General features: G+C 41.4%; 1 protein-coding gene across 8 annotated transcripts in view; it reads right to left on the bottom strand.

Moving 5' to 3' along the window:
* PTBP3 (polypyrimidine tract binding protein 3) overlaps positions 1 to 5948 on the bottom strand; it is a 58418-nt gene extending 52470 nt beyond the window's left edge. For 4 of the 8 annotated variants that reach the window (XR_003529171.1, XR_003529170.1, XM_027652528.1 and 1 more), the window contains exons 1-2: positions 5801 to 5948; positions 1845 to 2075 (exon numbers count right to left, since the gene is read on the bottom strand). The gene's annotated coding sequence lies outside the window, so the exon portion shown is untranslated. Of the gene's footprint in view, positions 1 to 1844; positions 2076 to 5625; positions 5734 to 5800 lie in introns of those variants that run through there. The other 4 variants (XM_027652527.1, XM_027652526.1, XM_027652524.1 and 1 more) reach the window with 4 other exon arrangements.
* Positions 5949 to 6014: the final 66 nt, after the last annotated feature.

Genomic DNA, 6014 nt, shown 5'->3' with positions numbered 1-6014 from the left:
TTTTACGCTCCCCCTTTACTTTGGACTCAGGGGGGCCCGGGGAACACCGCTTGTTCATATCCCAGGGTGCTGGGTTGTACATTTGGGTTTTTGTGGATTGAATCCGGTTGTTTGTCTGTATAATCATACTTGTTGTGTTGTTTTAATAAATTGTTATTCTGACTTGTGGTCTCTCTCTTTTGAGTTCATTCTCCCCTGCTGGTTAACTTTTAAACCAGCACAGTAATGGAACCAGAAAGAAAATTAATTAAACTGCACAAAACCAGGAAGGCAAAGAAGGCCTAACAAAATCAAGAGGGATTATGTGTAATTTAAGAATTAAACTAAGCCACCTGTTAATGTTACAAGTCAATAAAATACTTGGATGCTATATTAATTTAATTTGCAGTGGTCTTTGGGGTCCCCATGTCAACATGCATTTCATGCTGATTGCCAAACAGTTTTGCTAGTGTTTCTAGCCTAGAAAACATTTTGGTAAAAGGATGAAGGCATATAGGATCATAGAATCATTTAACTTGGAAAAAAACCTTTAAGATATGAGAGTCTGTATCTCAAAAAGGGTTGAAGCATAATTTATACACTCTGATGAAGTCTTTGAAGTATGTTGTCACTCTGGACAACAAAGTATTGCAGACTGAGAACTACCAAGTAAGGAAGAATCAAAAGTTGGAGCAATACTCTAAACCAAATCCCTGCAAGGTACATCAGATTAGCAGTGGCCTGCTCTTCATTACACATGGAAATTTTGCCACATCCTTCTCACATGCTACTTCAGATGTAGCTACCATGTGACCTGCAGACCAGGAAAGGGTTACCAGTCCCTAGGTTTGCCACATGGTCTGGTCCACCAGCTGCTGCATGAGAGGAGCCCCAAAGAGAAGATACAAGGACTCCCTGAAACAACATCTCAGCCTTGGCCATATTGATCAACATAGCTGGCCTCAAATCAGGAGGTCTGGAGACACACCATCTATAATGCTGCTGATGCCTTTGAGAACACATGCAGGATCACTCTCGAGGAGAAAAGACAACACAGAAAGAATCGTGTCTTGGAGAATTTACCACCTAAGGAGTCTTCCTGCTGTGCCTTTTGCAACCGGACGTGTCTATCTCGTATTGGCCTCATTAGCCACCAGCGCGCTTGTGATAAACATGGATAGAGCCTTCCCAAATCTTCATCCGTGAAGCCCAGCCATGATGATGATGATGGTTCCACCCAAAGCAGATGACATGGTAAGATCTGATTTCTGCCTATATCTGAACTGTCTTTTGGATCATCCTTATTCCTGTGATTAATGCAACCCACCTTCCAAGAAATAGTAATATTTCATTTAAATGGGAAGATCCTAATAGGGAGTACTGACCCCACCATACACTTTTGCTCTTGTGTGAAGCATGCACACTTTCACACAGTGTACATATGCAAATATTATTCTGGTTCCTTTGTTTCTGCTATTTACTGTGGAGAAAGAATGATCTGTCTTCTTGATTTAAATGCCACTGCAATACACCATGTCTTTTAACAAATAAGAATGGCAACAAGTTAAATTACTTGTAGTTCAGTGTGATTAATGAAGTTAATTGCAAGGATAAAGATAATGGTTAGATTATTGAATCATAGGAGCATTCATTCCATTGGCTTTCACAGGAAATTTAGGGTGCGGTTTCCTGGTGATTTTAAGCTGAGCTAAGGCTTCAGTGAGCAAAGGCAGTCCTGTTATTCCTCACCTTTGTGTTTTCACATGCTGCAGCTCCTGCTGCAGTGACTAACAACTGCGAGGCAGCATGGTACCAGAATAATTTGATTTACTGTGCAGTTCACACATGAGAGTTGCTACACTTACGAGGGAGGTGCAGAAATGTGCTGTCGAGGATGGTGCTGCTCTTTTGGCAACAGACTTGAGTTTGAACAATTTCAGTCAACAGGGAAGCAGCAAGAGCAGGGAAGAGTGGTATCAACAGGATCAACAGCCAAAATACTTGTTCACCTTACAACAGTGCCAAAAATGCTGTATCTAACTCCAAGGTAAAACTCACATCCACAGACCTGAAAAAACAAGTAAAATTTTCAGATGCTGAAATGAAAAAAAGAAAAAGAAAAAACAGTCTCAAATGTATCCTTCTAGAAAAAATCAGCACAAAATGAAACTAAAAGTACAAATTATAAACAATGGTCAAAAGCAGGAAAATCAAAGCAAGAGTGCAATCACATTCAACAGTTAATGAGTGCAAAAGAGAATAATTAAGAACTGTGCCTTGAAACAGCAGCTGCAGGCATCATTTTATTACATAACTAACTCTCATCCTCACATTTTGATGCAATATTATGTTTAATCAGGATATCCTTTAAATGAAAGTTGACATAGACACACACTTGTACTTATCACTTACCACCTTCTGAGTCCTTCAGCTAGCACAGGATTAGTTCAGCAGAAAACCTGATAAATACCCCCTGATAGGACCCAGCATACTCAACTGCTTATCTCCCCTGACAGAGTACCCAAAGCAGATAAATTTTCTTGACTACACACCAAATCAAACAAACAATAATTTGACAACTGCTAGGGAATCTATGAGATTGATTTATATTTTGCTATTTTCATGTTTCTGAATGTGATATGATTCCCGTTTCTGATCATATGAGATATTAGTAATAAACAAGTTTGATAAGTGAACAGCAAGCTGATAAGGAGGGATAACTTCATTCACAGTAGGCCTATATTAGATATTTTACACAAGCACATAACTCAGTGGGTTAGAAACAGGTATTTATGAAGCAACTACACAAAAGAGTAAGCTATGTAATTCTACTCTACATAGAATATAAATCTGAAAAAGGTTTCTGAGCCAGAAACTTGTGGATACTAATGTGGAACTGGTTCATGACTCCTTATAAAAAGGTTGAGCATCATTTTCCACAATTCCAAAGCCTTGTTAAACTGGAAGATTTAATCTGGTACTGGAATGACTGAATTTAACTCACAAATATTAATTCAGCTGCTGTGTTTACTGTTGTTGCTGATTTTCCCCTCTTTCTAACCCGGAAGGAAGCCACTAACCTCAGTTACAGAAAAACATACATCTATGTATATATGTGGTCTGCTTTTGATAGTAAAAAGAATACAGTTCATACTGTTACTGGTTTCACTGAATTTTATCAGTTTAACGTGACTTATTTTCCTTATTGCAAATGCAATAAGCTTAAATAAAGAGCCAATTTCTTTGCCATAAAACAGTGAAACTCCCAGATTTCTACAGAATCTTTCTGATCCAAATAAAAATGGTTTCTCTGTGTCTACCTGTGTGTATTCTTACCCTCACTAAATACAAGTTTTGGATCTAAATTAGCCTCAGCATTCCACAGAAGGAAATTAATCCCTCTACTTCGTTTCTGTATTAGTGCCAAGGAAGTGTAATTTTCCTTCTTTTACTCTTTTTGCTTTTCTTAAATGCCCTCAAAAATAAGAAATCGCAAGCTGGCTTATGAAAAATTGTAACTTGTTTTACTTTAATTTTATGAGGGCAGTTTTAACTAACCTCAGTCTTAACTAAGTGAATGTTAACTAACAGTTAACATTTTTAACTAACAGTTTCGAGATCACCCAATGAAATTCAATTCTCAGAGAGTATTTAGCATCTTCTAACAAAAAAGAACACCCCCAAAACACTCCAAAACGCCAGGTCTTCCTGAAGTGTCACAGGCAGCATTTAATATCTCAGAGCATACTCAAACTTGCAGTTATCCTCAACCACCTGTCTTTACTGAAACACATAAAAGGTTCTACTTCAGAAAATGTCTTAAAATGCACTCAACTGATTCATCTTTAAGTGCCCATAGTCGTCTTCTTACTCTCTGAGTTGCAAGTTTATCAGAAAGGTCCTACTTTGTGATATTAGATTTGTACAGTTTAAGAACTACATATATTTTACCTGCATCATTCCTACTCGAAACAGAATGGATGTCAACATAAAGTTATCTTTATTAGTATCTCAGGGCAGTACGTCAACCAACAGATACCTCCTTTTCCCTCCCTTCTCAACTGAAACAATAAAACCTTTATGGAAATTTAAAAAAAAAAAAAAAAAAAAACACCTTTGGAAAAGAAATTCATCATACTAGTTGTATGAGACCACAGTAAGAACCATACACCCACATTAGATAGCAATTTCACAATCTAAGAGAAAAAAAATAATTGTATTCTCAAAAAAATAAAAGAAAACCAAAATTACATGTTCCTCATAAGCACATTTGACAGAATAATAAAAAAAAGATTCTCACTCCAGTCAGGATTTTCTTTTGAAATTTTCTTTTGAAATATTCCAAAAAGCAGTTTCAAAGCAAATGTGAAGAAATGTTGATCACAGCAAAATTACTACATTTTTTAAATGAAGTTCTCCAAAAAGATACTTCTTAAGAGTATTTGCTTTTTGACTAATCAGCATTTTTACAAGACTGTTCTTGTCAACCTGTCTTCCTACAAAGGCCTCCAGTACAACAGCATTAAAAAATGTCAGAAAGGTTTTTGAATAACCAGTAAAAAAAGACATCATATTAACTTCTGTTTCAGAATTCCTACATTTCAAGAACAGCTAAGATTTTACATGTCACTGATGTACAAGATGAAGTTAAGTTAATGAAACAGCTACATCTTCACATGGAGTCCTTAGTGAACATTTCCATTTTCACATATGTATACTGTTATCATGAGAAAAATAAAAGAAACAGTAAAGTACTTTACTGACATTAGGCTTGGTTACTTTCCTGGAACAGCCGAATTTCCCACCATGGTCAAGCTTCCTAGGCCTTGGATTTTGAAATACCAATAGGCAAAGGAAAAAATAACAGCAATCACATTTTCACTTAAAAAGTGGTGAGGGAAATTGGCAGTATACATAATGAACCTGGGTTTATTACTTAGTTTCAAGTTATGAAACTTTATCAAGACACATGACAGATAGTCAGTGTACATCATGCTACCCCAGAAAAGGGAGCACAATACTTCAGACTTGCTAAAAATATTTTTATCTTTTGAGGATGACATGCTGTATAAACTTCATCCCTGTAACAAGTGGCTGCGTGCTTAAAGCCTTCAGTGCGGTCTATCAAAATGCATTTAGGACTACCTGAATAACCATTCTGACTATTGATTAACCCTGCAGAATAGATGTCAATCAGTTCGCTTCCACATATGCACTTCCACCAGGCACCAGCGACAAGGCAGAGAGCAGCACTCCCACGTTTTCCCTGCCACACACACCACCCTCAGACTTGAGGCACAAAACTTCAGTTACCACGCGAAACCGCAAATACCCGAGAACTCATCGCGACCCTCACCCACCGCCAGGAGAGCCGGGCGCCAAGGGGCTTTCTGCCACCTTAGCAGGGGTAACTCTGCGATACAGACCAGGACCTGGCCAGAACAGCCCCCGAGCGGCGGCCGCGGGGGGACGGGAGGGCGGCGCCGGCCCCGCCGAGGGGCGCATCCCGGCGCTTCCCGCCGCATCCCGGCCCGCAGCCAGGCGCGGCGGGGGGAAAGCCAGCCCCGAGCAAGGGGGAAACGCGGAGCCCGCTCGCGGTGGGAGGAAAAGAAAGGAAAAGAAAGAGGAAGGAAAAGGAAGCGAGACCCGTACGCCCCGAGTACCGCGAAGTTCCCCGCGGAAGAGCCCGGCCCCTCTGACCCAGGTCGGCGACGGCTGCCGGCTTCCTCCTTCCTCCACAAGAACCTGGCGGAGCAGCCCTCGGGAATATCCCCACCCCAAGCCCGGCCCCTCCGAAACCCGTCCCCTCTCCGACACCCACCTTTCCACTCGCTCCGCTCTCTTCGACGGAGACGGAGGGAACCTCCCCCAGCCCCTCTCTCCACCCCCGGGGCTCCGAGGAAGAAGAAGCTGGGATGCGCCGGCCTCCCGCCCCGCCCCGGGCGGCACCAGGTGACGCTGCCGGGGGGCTCCGGGCCGGCGCCCTCAGCGCGGCCCGGCCCCGGGGCGGGGCAGCCCCTGCCCGGCGGGGGGGG

This window comes from Corapipo altera, unplaced genomic scaffold (assembly GCF_003945725.1).
Source record: "Corapipo altera isolate COAL_440 unplaced genomic scaffold, ASM394572v1 61286, whole genome shotgun sequence".
Classification (NCBI taxonomy): Eukaryota; Metazoa; Chordata; class Aves; order Passeriformes; family Pipridae; genus Corapipo; species Corapipo altera.
This window is presented reverse-complemented; position numbering and strand designations above follow the sequence as displayed.